The sequence below is a fragment of the Heterodontus francisci genome, chromosome 35, assembly GCF_036365525.1.
Source record: "Heterodontus francisci isolate sHetFra1 chromosome 35, sHetFra1.hap1, whole genome shotgun sequence".
NCBI classification, from domain to species: Eukaryota; Metazoa; Chordata; class Chondrichthyes; order Heterodontiformes; family Heterodontidae; genus Heterodontus; species Heterodontus francisci.
Window position 1 is genome coordinate 21,824,659 of NC_090405.1, and position 14,987 is coordinate 21,839,645.

At 43.4% G+C, this 14,987-nt stretch overlaps 1 non-coding gene across 1 annotated transcript; it reads left to right on the forward strand.

Annotated features, from left to right (window-relative positions):
• Positions 1 to 10,846: 10,846 nt before the first annotated feature.
• On the forward strand, positions 10,847 to 10,919 carry trnaf-gaa (transfer RNA phenylalanine (anticodon GAA)). Its single transcript has one exon. It is a non-coding gene; the product is annotated as a tRNA-Phe (tRNA).
• Positions 10,920 to 14,987: the final 4,068 nt, after the last annotated feature.

The window sequence follows — 14,987 nt, forward strand, 5'->3', positions numbered from 1 at the left end:
CAGAGTTTTGTACAGCTGCAGCATGACATCGTGGCTCCGAAACTCGACCCCCCTACTAATAAAAGCTAACACACCATATGCCTTCTTAACAGCCCTATTAACCTGGTTAGCAACCTTCAGGGATTTATGCACCTGGACACCAAGATCTCTCTGTTCATCTACAGTACCAAGAATCCTCCCATTAGCCCAGTACTCTGCATTCCTGTTACTCCTTCCAAAGTGAATCACCTCACACTTTTCCGCATTAAACTCCATTTGCCATCTCTCAGCCCAGCTCTGCAGCCTATCTGTGTCTCTCTGTACCCGACAACATCCTTCGGCACTATCCACAACTCCACCGACCTTAGTGTCATCTGCAAATTTACTAACCCACCCTTCTACACCCTCTTCCAGGTCATTTATAAAAATGACAAACAGCAGTGGCCCCAAAACAGATCCTTGCGGTACACCACTAGTAACTAAACTCCAGGATGAACATTTGCCATCAACCACCACCCTCTGTCTTCTTTCAGCTAGCCAATTTCTGATCCAAAGCTCTAAATCACCTTCAACCACATACTTGCGTATTTTCTGCAATAGCCTACCGTGGGGAACCTTATCAAACGCCTTACTGAAATCCATATACACCACATCCACTGCTTTACCCTCATCCACCTGTTTGGTCACCTTCTCGAAAAACTCTATAAGGTTTGTGAGGCACGACCTACCCGTCACAAAACCGTGCTGACTATCTCTAATGTACTTATTCTTTTCAAGATGATTATAAATCCTGTCTCTTATAAACTTTTCCAACATTTTACCCACAACCGAAGTAAGGCTCACAGGTCTATAATTACCAGGGCTGTCTCTACTCCCCTTCTTGAACAAGGGGACAACATTTGCAATCCTCCAGTCTTCCGGCACTATTCCTGTCGACAATTACGACATAAAGATCAAGGACAAAGGCTCTGCAATCTCCTCCCTAGCTTCCCAGAGAATCCTAGGATAAATCCCATCTGGCCCAGGGGACATCTATTTTCACACTTTCCAAAATTGATAACACCTCCTCCTTGTGAACCTCAATCCCATCTAGCCTCGTAGCCTGAATCTCAGTATTCTCAACAACATTTTCTTTCTCTACTGTAAATACTGACGAAAAATATTCATTTAACACTTCCCCTATCTCCTCTGATTCCACACACAACTTCCCACTACTATCCTTGATTGGCCCTAATCTAACTCTAGTCATTCTTTTATTCCTGATATACCTATAGAAAGCCTTAGGGTTTTCCCTGATCCGATCCACCAATGACTTCTCGTGTCCTCTCCTTGCTCTTCTTATCTCTCCCTTTAGATCCTTCCTGGCTAGCTTGTAGCTCTCAAGCGCCCTAACTGAGCCTTCACGTCTCATCCTAACAAAAGCCTTCTTCTTCCTCTTGACAAGCGCTTCAACTTCTTTAGTAAACCACGGCTCCCTCGCACGACAACTTCCTCCCTGCCTCACAGGTACATACTTATCAAGGACACGCAGTAGCTGCTCCTTGAATAAGCTCCACATTTCGATTGTTCCCATCCCCTGCAGTTTCCTTCCCCATCCGACGCATCCTAAATCTTGCCTAATCGCATCATAATTTCCTTTCCCCCAGTTATAATTCTTGCCCTGCGGTATATACCTGTCCCTGCCCATCGCTAAGGTAAACCTAACCGAATTGTGATCACTATCACCAAAGTGCTCACCTACATCTAAATCTAACACCTGGCCGGGTTCATTTCCCAGTACCAAATCCAATGTGGCATCGCCCCTGGTTGGCCTGTCTACATACTGTGTCAGAAAACCCTCCTGCACACACTGGACAAAAACTGACCCATCTAAAGTACTCGAACTATAGTACTTCCAGTCGATATTTGGAAAGTTAAAGTCCCCCATAACAACTACCCTGTTACTCTCACCCCTGTCGAGAATCATCTTCGCTATCCTTTCCTCTACATCTCTGGAACTATTCGGAGGTCTATAAAAGACTCCCAACAGGGTAACCTCACCTCTCCTGTTTCTAACCTCAGCCCATACTACCTCAGTAGCCGAGTCCTCAAACGTCCTTTCTGTCGCTGTAATACTCTCCTTGATTAACAATGCCACACCCCCCCCTCTTTTACCATCTTCTCTGTTCTTACTAAAACATCTAAATCCCGGAATCTGCAACATCCATTCCTGCCCCTGCTCTACCCATGTCTCCGAAATGGCCACTACATCGAGATCCCGGGTACCAACCCATGCTGCAAGCTCACCCACCTTATTCCGGATGCTCCTGGCGTTGAAATAGACACACTTTAAACCAGGTTCTTGCTTGCCAGTGCCCTCTTGCGTCATTGTAACCATATCCCTGACCTCACTACTCTCAACATCCTGTACACTGGCACCACAATTTAGGTTCCCATTCCCCTGCTGAATTAGTTTAAACCCCCCCGAAGAGCACTAGCAAACCTCCCCCCCAGGATATTGGTACCCCTCTGGTTCAGGTGAAGACCATCCTGTTTGTAGAGGTCCCACCTACCCCAGAAAGAGCCCCAATTATCCAGGAAACCAAAACCCTCCCTCCTGCACCATCCCTGCAGCCACGTGTTCAACTCCTCTCTCTCCCTATTCCTCGCTTCGCTATCACGTGGCACGGGCAACAACCCAGAGATAACAACTCTGTTTGTTCTCGCTCTAAGCTTCCACCCTAGCTCCCTAAATTTCTGTCTTAAATCCCCATCTCTCTTCCTACCTATGTCGTTGGTGCCTATGTGGACCACGACTTGGGGCTGCTCCCCCTCCCCATTAAGGATCCCAAAAACACGATCCGAGACATCACGAACCCTGGCACCTGGGAGGCAACATACCAACCGTGAGTCTCTCTCGTTCCCACAGAACCTCCTATCTGTTCCCCTAACTATGGAGTCCCCAATGACTAATGTTCTGCTCCTCTTCCCCCTTCCCTTCTGAGCAACAGGGACAGACTCTGTGCCAGATATCTGTACCCCATTGCTTACCCCTGGTAAGTCGTCCCCCGCAACAGTATCCAAAACGGTATACCTGTTGTTGAGGGAAACGGCCACAGGGGATCCCTGCACTGCCTGCTGGTTCCCTCTCCTTCCCCTGACGGTAACCCATCTACCTACTTCTTTTACCTGAGGTGTGACTACCTCCCCATAACTCCTCTCAATAACCTCCTCCGCCTCCCGAATGATCCGAAGTTCATCCAGCTCCAGCTCCAGTTCCCTAACGCGGTTCTCGAGGAGCTGGAGTTGGGTGCACTTCCCACAGATGCAGTCAGCAGGGACACTCTTGGCGACCCTTACCTCCCACATTCTGCAGGAGGAACATGCAACTGCCTTAACCTCCATTCCCATTATTCCAAATTCCCAACAAATCTACTGAAAAACAAAAAGTCAAAACTTGTTAGGTTAGCAATCCAACGGACAGAACTTCCTAAATAAAAAGCTTACCTTATCAACACACCAGAGTACTTTTTTTATGGTTAGAGGAGGAGGGTGGGTGGGAGACACTACACGTGTAGTGTCTCGGGTACAGCCACCACACAAATATATACCTTTTTCCTTACCCAGCAGTCCCCTGGTCCTCCGAAAACAAAAGGGAATTCACTTTTAAACTTACGCTGAAATTGACTTCTCAGCTGCAAGCCCGTTCACGCACCTCCGCTGCTATCCACGCTGCGGCCACCGAAACTAAAAGAAAGAGATTCTAAACCACACAAATATATACCTTTTTCCTTACCCAGCAGTCCCCTGGTCCTCCGAGAACAAAAGGGAATTCACTTTTAAACTTACGCTGAAATTGACTTCTCAGCTGCAAGCCCGTTCACGCACCTCCGCTGCTATCCACGCTGCGGCCACCGAAACTAAAAGAAAGAGATTCTAAACCACACAAATATATACCTTTTTCCTTACCCAGCAGTCCCCTGGTCCTCCGAAAACAAAAGGGAATTCACTTTTAAACTTACGCTGAAATTGACTTCACAGCTGCAAGCCCGTTCACGCACCTCCGCTGCTATCCACGCTGCGGCCACCGAAACTAAAAGAAAGAGATTCTAAACCACACAAATATATACCTTTTTCCTTACCCAGCAGTCCCCTGGTCCTCCGAGAACAAAAGGGAATTCACTTTTAAACTTACGCTGAAATTGACTTCTCAGCTGCAAGCCCGTTCACGCACCTCCGCTGCTATCCACGCTGCGGCCACCGAAACTAAAAGCTAAAAAACTAAAAAGGAGGATACAAATTATCTCCCAGAAATGTTGGGGAACATAGGGTCTAGTGAGAAGGAGGAACTATATGAAATCAGTATTAGTAGGGAATGTTTGGGAAATTGATGGGATTGAAGGCCGATAAATCCCCAAGGCCTGATAATCTGCATCCCAGAGTACTTAAGGAAGTGGCCCTTGAAATAGCAGATGCATTTCTGGTCTTTTTTCAAAATTCTGTAGACTCTGGAACAGTTCAAATGGATTGGATGGTAGTTAATGTAACTCCACTATTTAAAAAAAGAGGCAGAAAGAAAACAGCGAATTATATACCGGTTAGCCTGACATCAGTCGTGGGGAAAATGCTGGAGTCCATTATAAAAGATGTAATAGCAGAGTGCAATAATAACTCGTCTCCACTCCTAGTATTTCTAAATCCCACACATTCACTATAATGTGAACAATTATTTCCTGTTGTGTCTCTCTCAGATTTGTAAACTTCACTGTATTGGAGTGAGGTGACATCTACTGGCGGGAAGCAAGAACTGCAATGAAGCAGCAGAAACTCCACAGTCTGTCAGGGTTAAAGAAACATTGCAATGTGAGGATACAGCGAAGTGGTTTGATTGGGTAGATGGAGACATGATTCCACTTGTGGTGGTGTCTGAAGCAAAGGCCAGAAATACAAAATTGTCATTAATAAAAGAAATGAGGAATTCATGAAAAATGTAGTAACGTAGTGAATGGTTAGAATGTGGATAGAATAGAAAGTGAGATTGGATGGACAGAAGCAGTCTGAAAGGATGGCTGAAACAAAAGGTGAGTGCCCTGAAACGTTAACTGTGTTTCTCACAGCACAGATGCTGCCAGAGCTGCTGAACATTTCCAGCACTTTCTGTTTTTATTTCAGCATTTGCAGGATGTTGCTTTGATCTGAAAAAAAATGGATGATTGGCTGGGGGGTTCCAGTGAAATTCCACAGCAGCTAATAAAGCTTGACTTGTCAGTGGCTTGTTGGTCTAGGGGTATGATTCTCGCTTAGGGAGTATGGTTAATTAACATGCGAGAGATCCCGGGTTCAAGTCCCGAACGAGCCCTGGTCTGCTGGCATTTTTAGATTAAGGTTATCTATTGGTTTCAGCCTTGCAGAAGGTGGAATTGACTTCCATGCGGAGCTGGCTTGAGGACCAGACAACTGGATTCAAAGAGCTTGTCGACAAAATTGCAATTAACTAAATGTACAGATAGCCAAGTGGGAATATAAAGTTGTTGCTGTAATTGTGACCTGACTCCAAAAACAACAGGACTGGGTTCTGGACTGGAATGGAATGGAATTCTTCAGTGTTTCTGTTGTTTGGCTTGCATTGACTCATCGATTTTCTTGTTTTTCACTTTGTCGATGCCTTTGAATAATTGTGGATCCTTCTTCAGGGTGTCTTCTTTCACCAGGTAGTTCTGACCTCTGATGATGTTGATTGTAATCAGCTTCAATTCGCTGATAGTTTTGGAAGTGAGCAGATTTCCTTTGCTTGAGTCTACAACATGGAACTCAGTCTGACATGTGGACCCATGGGAGGATTTGAATGCCATCCCTGCGTTGGAGTTGCATCCATCCAATAAGAGACCGAGTAGAAGTGACAGTTCTGTCAGTCGAATATGAGACTTTTAATGGCAGGGTTGTGAGTTTGAGTGCCATTCTGTTTTTCCCTTTTTTAAGGCTTCATGAGCAGAGAGTACAGGGAGTGTTTGAAATGAGCAAGTCTCGCTTTGATTCAGGACTCTTACCTCTCAGCAGCATCTCACGATGAAAGATTGAATTTGATCTCATTTCATTCTCAGCTCGGGGTCTGTGCGGCTCAGTGGCACTTCTGGCTGTCTCCCGCTTCACAATCCATCAGTACTGAGAAAGCAATGGGGAATATTACTCACATGTTGTGTTCTTTAATTTTTTGGAAAACTTGAATGTATGTATTTTCTTCCAAAACAAGGACACCAAGCCGTTGTTAATGTAGGGCTGAAATAGCTCAGTTGGGAGAGCGTTAGACTGAAGATCGAAAGGTCCCTGGTTCAATCCAGGGTTTCAGCAATTTTGCTTCCTTATGCGTCCCTTGCCTTGGTTCTGATTTTCCAGTTGCACAATTTACTTTGAGATTATTTCCCAAACACCAGTGGATTGAATTTGAGAAACAACACAGAGTCATTTACAACATAGAAGGTGGTCATTTGGCCTATCACGTCCGTGCTGGCTCTCCCCGGAGCAATCTAGTCAGTTCCACTCACCAGCTCGATCCCTTTCCTCCTGCAAGTTTCTTTCCTTCAAGTATCCATCCAATTTCCTTTTCAAATCATTGATTGTCTCTGCTTCCACCACACTCGTGGGCCAAGACATTACCACCCACAACATAAAAAATTCCACCTCATCAAGGATGGGAAATACTTACATCTTCTATATTTGCTTATTCTCTATTTCTATGAGAATAGACTGGCAGTCAACATGAAAGGAAACCCAAAAATCTTCGAGCAGCATGTAAATGATAAGTGGGTAGTAAGAGGTTGAGTCGGGCCTATTAGGGACAAAAAGGATAATATAAGCTTAGAGGTGCAGGGCAATGTTAATCTACTTAATGAGTACTTTGCATCAGTGATCACTGAGGAAGTGGAATTTGACAAAATATCAGTCGAAGTGAAGAAAGTAGAGTCAATGGAGAGGGTACAAATTAGGAGAGGGAGGTACTAAAAAGGCTGGCTGTGCTTAGGGAAGATAAATCACCTGGTCCGGATGGCTCACATTCCAGGTTGCGAAAGGAAATGCGGATGCAGATAACGGAAGGGCTTGCTATAATCTTCCAATCTTCCCTGGATACGGGGGAGGTGCCAGAGGATTAAACAGTGGCAAATGCGACACCCTTATTCAAGAAAGGGTGTAAGGACAGTCCGGGTAACTACAGGCTAGTTAGATTAACAGCAGCGGTGGGTAAGGTTTTAAAAAGAATAATCAGGGTAAAAAATCAACAGTCACTTGGAGAGGTTCGAGTTAATTAAGGAGAGTGAGCATGGATTTATAAATGGGAGTTCATGCTTGACTAATCTAACTGCATTTTTTGATGAACTAACAGAGCAGGTTGATGAAGGGAATGCAGTGGATGTTGTTTATATGGATTTTAAGGAAGCGTTTGACAAGGTACCACATAAAAGGGCGGTTAACAAAATTGAGGTTCGTGGTATAGGAGGGTCAGTGTCCAATTGGATAGAAAATTGGTTTAAGGACAGAAAACAGCGAGTCTTATTAAATGGTTCTTTGTCAGACTGGAGGATAGTCGACAGTGGTGTTCCCCAAGGGTCAGTGCTAGAACCACTGTTTTTTTTGCTCAAGGTAAGTGACTTGGATCTTGGAATACAGAATAGAATCTCAAAATATGCCGATGACACCAAACCTGGAGGAGCGGCAAACAGTGAAGATGATATGAACTGCCTGCAACAGGACAGTGATAGGCTAGCAGAATGGGCAGACAGATGGCAGATGGAATTTAATAGTGACAAGTGTGAGGTGATGTATTTTGGCATAAGGAATAGGGAGAGGCAATATATACTTAATGGCACAGTTCTAAAGAGTATACTGGAATAGAGGGACTTGGGGTTCATGTGCATCAATCTTTGAAGGAGGCAAGTCATATTGCGAGAGTGGTTCGCAAAGCATATGGGATCTTGGGCTTTATAAGTAGAGGCATTGAGTACAAAAGCAGGGAAGTTATGCTGAACCATTATAAAACTCTGGTTAGGCCCCAATTGGAGTGTTGCTTCCAGTTCTGCTCAGCAGACTTTAGAAAGAATGTGAGGGTCCTTGAGAGGACGCAGAGGCGATTTACCAGAATGGATCCAGGGATGGGGGATTTTAGTTACAAGGTTAGGTTGGAAAAGCTAGGATTATTCTGCCTATATCAAAGGAGATTGAGTGGAGAATTGATAGAGGTGTATAACACCTCTAGAGAACAGGCCATCCTGGACTGGGTATTGTGTAATGAGAAAGGATTAGTTAACAATCTTGTTGTGTGGGGTACCTTGGGGAAGTGCGCCCATAATATGATAAAATTCTTCATTAAGATGGAGAGTGAGAGAGTTGATTCCGAGACTCGGGTCCTGAATCTAAACAAAGAAAACTATGAAGGTATGAGGCGGGAGTTGGCTATGATAGATTGGGGAACGTTACTTAAAGGGTTGACAGTGGATAGGCAATGGCTAGCATTTAAAGAGCGCATGGATGAATTACAACAATTGTTCATTCCTGTCTGTGCAAAAGTAAAACAGGAAGGGTGGCTCAACTGTGGCTTACAAAAGAAATTAAGGGAAGTATTAGATCCAAGGAGGAGAAATATAAAATGGCCAGAACAAGCAGCAAACCTGAAGATTGTGAGCAGTTTGGAATTTAGCAGAGGAGGACAAAAGGATTGATTAAGAAGGGGGAAATAGAGTATGAGAGTAAGCTAGCAGAGAACATAAAAACTGACTGTAAAAGCTTCTATAGATATGTGTAGAGAAAAAGATTAGTGAAGACAAATGTGGGCCCCTTACAGTCAGAAACGGGGGAATTTATAATGGGGAACAAAGAAATGGCAGACCAATTAAATACATACTTTGGATCTGTCTTCACAAAGGAGGATACAAATTATCTCCCAGAAATGTTGGGGAACATAGGGTCTAGTGAGAAGGAGGAACTGTATGAAATCAGTATTAGCAGGGAATGTTTGGGAAATTGATGGGATTGAAGGCCGATAAATCCCCAGGGCCTGATAATCTACATCCCAGAGTACTTAAGGAAGTGGCCCTTGAAATAGCAGATGCATTTCTGGTCTTTTTTCAAAATTCTATCGACTCTGGAACAGTTCCAATGGATTGGACGGTAGTTAATGTAACTCCACTTTTTAAAAAAAGAGGCAGAAAGAAAACAGCGAATTATATACCGGTTAGCCTGACATCAGTCGTGGGGAAAATGCTGGAGTCCATTATAAAAGATGTAATAGCAGAGTGCAATAATAACTCGTCTCCACTCCGAGTATTTCTAAATCCCACACATTCACTATAATGTGAACAATTATTTCCTGTTGTGTCTCTCTCAGATTTGTAAACTTCACTGTATTGGAGTGAGGTGACATCTACTGGCGGGAAGCAAGAACTGCAAGCAAGCAGCAGAAACTCCACAGTCTGTCAGGGTTAAAGAAACATTGCAATGTGAGGATACAGCGAAGTGGTTTGATTGGGTAGATGGAGACATGATTCCACTTGTGGTGGTGTCTGAAGCAAAGGCCAGAAATACAAAATTGTCATTAATAAAAGAAATGAGGAATTCATGAAAAATGTAGCAACGTAGTGAATGGTTAGAATGTGGATAGAATAGAAAGTGAGATTGGATGGACAGAAGCAGTCTGAAAGGATGGCTGAAACAAAAGGTGAGTGCCCTGAAACGTTAACTGTGTTTCTCACAGCACAGATGCTGCCAGAGCTGCTGAACATTTCCAGCACTTTCTGTTTTTATTTCAGCATTTGCAGGATGTTGCTTTGATCTGAAAAAAAATGGATGATTGGCTGGGGTGTTCCAGTGAAATTCCACAGCAGCTAATAAAGCATGACTTGTCAGTGGCTCGTTGGTCTAGGGGTATGATTCTTGCTTTGGGAGTATGGTTAATTAACATGTGAGAGATCCCGGGTTCAAGTCCCGGACGAGCCCTGGTCTGCTGGCATTTTTAGATTAAGGTTATCTCTTGGTTTCAGCCTTGCAGAAGGTGGAATTGACTTCCATACGGAGCTGGCTTGAGGACCAGACAACTGGATTCAAAGAGCTTGTCGACAAAATTGTAATTAACTAAATGTACAGATAGCCAAGTGGGAATATAAAGTTGTTGCTGTAATTGTGACCTGACTCCAAAAACAACAGGACTGGAATGGAATGGAATTCTTCAGTGTTTCTGTTGTTTGGCTTGCATTGACTCATCGATTTTCTTGTTTTTCACTTTGTCGATGCCTTTGAATAATTGTGGATCCTTCTTCAGGGTGTCTTCTTTCACCAGGTAGTTCTGACCTCTGATGATGTTGATTGTAATCAGCTTCAATTCGCTGATAGTTTTGGAAGTGAGCAGATTTCCTTTGCTTGAGTCTACAACATGGAACTCAGTCTGACATGTGGACCCATGGGAGGATTTGAATGCCATCCCTGCGTTGGAGTTGCATCCATCCAATAAGAGACCGAGTAGAAGTGACAGTTCTGTCAGTCGAACATGAGACTTTTAATGACAGGGTTGTGAGTTTGAGTGCCATTCTGTTTTTCCCTTTTTTAAGGCTTCATGAGCAGAGAGTACAGGGAGTGTTTGAAATGAGCAAGTCTCGCTTTGATTCAGGACTCTTACCTCTCAGCAGCATCTCACGATGAAAGATTGAATTTGATCTCATTTCATTCTCAGCTCGGGGTCTGTGCGGCTCAGTGGCACTTCTGGCTGTCTCCCGCTTCACAATCCATCAGTACTGAGAAAGCAATGGGGAATATTACTCACATGTTGTGTTCTTTAATTTTTTGGAAAACTTGAATGTATGTATTTTCTTCCAAAACAAGGACACCAAACCGCTGTTAATGTAGGGCTGAAATAGCTCAGTTGGGAGAGCGTTAGATTGAAGATCTAAAGGTCCCTGGTTCAATCCCGGGTTTCAGCAATTTTTCTTCCTTATGCGTCCCTTGCCTTGGTTCTGATTTTCCAGTTGCACAATTTACTTTGAGATTATTTCCCAAGCACCAGTGGATTGAATTTGAGAAACAACACAGAGTCATTTACAACATAGAAGGTGGTCATTTGGCCTATCACGTCCATGCTGGCTCTCCCCGGAGCAATCTAGTCAGTTCCACTCACCAGCTCGATCCCTTTCCTCCTGCAAGTTTCTTTCCTTCAAGTATCCATCCAATTTCCTTTTCAAATCATTGATTGTCTCTGCTTCCACCACACTCGTGGGCCAAGACATTACCACCCACAACATAAAAAATTCCACCTCATCAAGGATGGGAAATACTTACATCTTCTATATTTGCTTATTCTCTATTTCTATGAGAATAGACTGGCAGTCAACATGAAAGGAAACCCAAAAATCTTCGAGCAGCATGTAAATGATAAGTGGGTAGTAAGAGGTTGAGTCGGGCCTATTAGGGACAAAAAGGATAATATAAGCTTAGAGGTGCAGGGCAATGTTAATCTACTTAATGAGTACTTTGCATCAGTGATCACTGAGGAAGTGGAATTTGACAAAATATCAGTCGATGTGAAGAGAGTAGAGTCAATGGAGAGAGTACAAATTAGGAGAGGGAGGTACTAAAAAGGCTGGCTGTGCTTAGGGAAGATAAATCACCTGGTCCGGATGGCTCACATCCCAGGTTGCGAAAGGAAATGCGGATGCAGATAACGGAAGGGCTTGCTATAATCTTCCAATCTTCCCTGGATACGGGGGAGGTGCCAGAGGATTAAACAGTGGCAAATGCGACACCCTTATTCAAGAAAGGGTGTAAGGACAGTCCGGGTAACTACAGGCTAGTTAGATTAACAGCAGCGGTGGGTAAGGTTTTAGAAAGAATAATCAGGGTAAAAAATCAACAGTCACTTGGAGAGGTTCGAGTTAATTAAGGAGAGTGAGCATGGATTTATAAATGGGAGTTCATGCTTGACTAATCTAACTGCATTTTTTGATGAACTAACAGAGCAGGTTGATGAAGGGAATGCAGTGGATGTTGTTTATATGGATTTTAAGGAAGCGTTTGACAAGGTACCACATAAAAGGGCGGTTAACAAAATTGAGGTTCGTGGTATAGGAGGGTCAGTGTCCAATTGGATAGAAAATTGGTTTAAGGACAGAAAACAGCGAGTCTTATTAAATGGTTCTTTGTCAGACTGGAGGATAGTCGACAGTGGTGTTCCCCAAGGGTCAGTGCTAGAACCACTGCTTTTTTTGCTCAAGGTAAGTGACTTGGATCTTGGAATACAGAGTAGAATCTCAAAATATGCCGATGACACCAAACCTGGAGGAGCGGCAAACAGTGAAGATGATATGAACTGCCTGCAACAGGACAGTGATAGGCTAGCAGAATGGGCAGACAGGTGGCAGATGGAATTTAATAGTGACAAGTGTGAGGTGATGTATTTTGGCATAAGGAATAGGGAGAGGCAATATATACTTAATGGCACAGTTCTAAAGAGTGTTCTGGAATAGAGGGACTTGGGGTTCATGTGCATCAATCTTTGAAGGAGGCAAGTCATATTGCGAGAGTGGTTCGCAAAGCATATGGGATCTTGGGCTTTATAAACAGAGGCATTGAGTACAAAAGCAGGGAAGTTATGCTGAACCATTATAAAACTCTGGTTAGGCCCCAATTGGAGTGTTGCTTCCAGTTCTGCTCAGCAGACTTTAGAAAGAATGTGAGGGTCCTTGAGAGGACGCAGAGGCGATTTACCAGAATGGATCCAGGGATGGGGGAATTTAGTTACAAGGTTAGGTTGGAAAAGCTAGGATTATTCTGCCTATATCAAAGGAGATTGAGTGGAGAATTGATAGAGGTGTATAACACCTCTAGAGAACAGGCCATCCTGGACTGGGTATTGTGTAATGAGAAAGGATTAGTTAACAATCTTGTTGTGTGGGGTCCCTTGGGGAAGTGCGCCCATAATATGATAAAATTCTTCATTAAGATGGAGAGTGAGAGAGTTGATTCCGAGACTCGGGTCCTGAATCTAAACAAAGAAAACTATGAAGGTATGAGGCGGGAGTTGGCTATGATAGATTGGGGAACGTTACTTAAAGGGTTGACAGTGGATAGGCAATGGCTAGCATTTAAAGAGCGCATGGATGAATTACAACAATTGTTCATTCCTGTCTGTGCAAAAGTAAAACAGGAAGGGTGGCTCAACTGTGGCTTACAAAAGAAATTAAGGAAAGTATTAGATCCAAGGAGGAGAAATATAAAATGGCCAGAACAAGCAGCAAACCTGAAGATTGTGAGCAGTTTGGAATTTAGCAGAGGAGGACAAAAGGATTGATTAAGAAGGGGGAAATAGAGTATGAGAGTAAGCTAGCAGAGAACATAAAAACTGACTGTAAAAGCTTCTATAGATATGTGTAGAGAAAAAGATTAGTGAAGACAAATGTGGGCCCCTTACAGTCAGAAACGGGGGAATTTATAATGGGGAACAAAGAAATGGCAGACCAATTAAATACATACTTTGGATCTGTCGTCACAAAGGAGGATACAAATTATCTCCCAGAAATGTTGGGGAACATAGGGTCTAGTGAGAAGGAGGAACTGTATGAAATCAGTATTAGTAGGGAATGTTTGGGAAATTGATGGGATTGAAGGCCGATAAATCCCCAAGGCCTGATAATCTGCATCCCAGAGTACCAAAGGAAGTGGCCCTTGAAATAGCAGATGCATTTCTGGTCTTTTTTCAAAATTCTGTAGACTCTGGAACAGTTCAAATGGATTGGACGGTAGTTAATGTAACTCCACTATTTAAAAAAAGAGGCAGAAAGAAAACAGCGAATTATATACCGGTTAGCCTGACATCAGTCGTGGGGAAAATGCTGGAGTCCATTATAAAAGATGTAATAGCAGAGTGCAATAATAACTCGTCTCCACTCCTAGTATTTCTAAATCCCACACATTCACTATAATGTGAACAATTATTTCCTGTTGTGTCTCTCTCAGATTTGTAAACTTCACTGTATTGGAGTGAGGTGACATCTACTGGCGGGAAGCAAGAACTGCAATCAAGCAGCAGAAACTCCACAGTCTGTCAGGGTTAAAGAAACATTGCAATGTGAGGAGACAGCGAAGTGGTTTGATTGGGTAGATGGAGACATGATTCCACTTGTGGTGGTGTCTGAAGCAAAGGCCAGAAATACAAAATTGTCATTAATAAAAGAAATGAGGAATTCATGAAAAATGTAGTAACGTAGTGAATGGTTAGAATGTGGATAGAATAGAAAGTGAGATTGGATGGACAGAAGCAGTCTGAAAGGATGGCTGAAACAAAAGGTGAGTGCCCTGAAACGTTAACTGTGTTTCTCACAGCACAGATGCTGCCAGAGCTGCTGAACATTTCCAGCACTTTCTGTTTTTATTTCAGCATTTGCAGGATGTTGCTTTGATCTGAAAAAAAAATGGATGATTGGCTGGGGTGTTCCAGTGAAATTCCACAGCAGCTAATAAAGCTTGACTTGTCAGTGGCTTGTTGGTCTAGGGGTATGATTCTCGCTTAGGGAGTATGGTTAATTAACATGCGAGAGATCCCGGGTTCAAGTCCCGAACGAGCCCTGGTCTGCTGGCATTTTTAGATTAAGGTTATCTATTGGTTTCAGCCTTGCAGAAGGTGGAATTGACTTCCATGCGGAGCTGGCTTGAGGACCAGACAACTGGATTCAAAGAGCTTGTCGACAAAATTGCAATTAACTAAATGTACAGATAGCCAAGTGGGAATATAAAGTTGTTGCTGTAATTGTGACCTGACTCCAAAAACAACAGGACTGGGTTCTGGACTGGAATGGAATGGAATTCTTCAGTGTTTCTGTTGTTTGGCTTGCATTGACTCATCGATTTTCTTGTTTTTCACTTTGTCGATGCCTTTGAATAATTGTGGATCCTTCTTCAGGGTGTCTTCTTTCACCAGGTAGTTCTGACCTCTGATGATGTTGATTGTAATCAGCTTCAATTCGCTGATAGTTTTGGAAGTGAGCAGATTTCCTTTG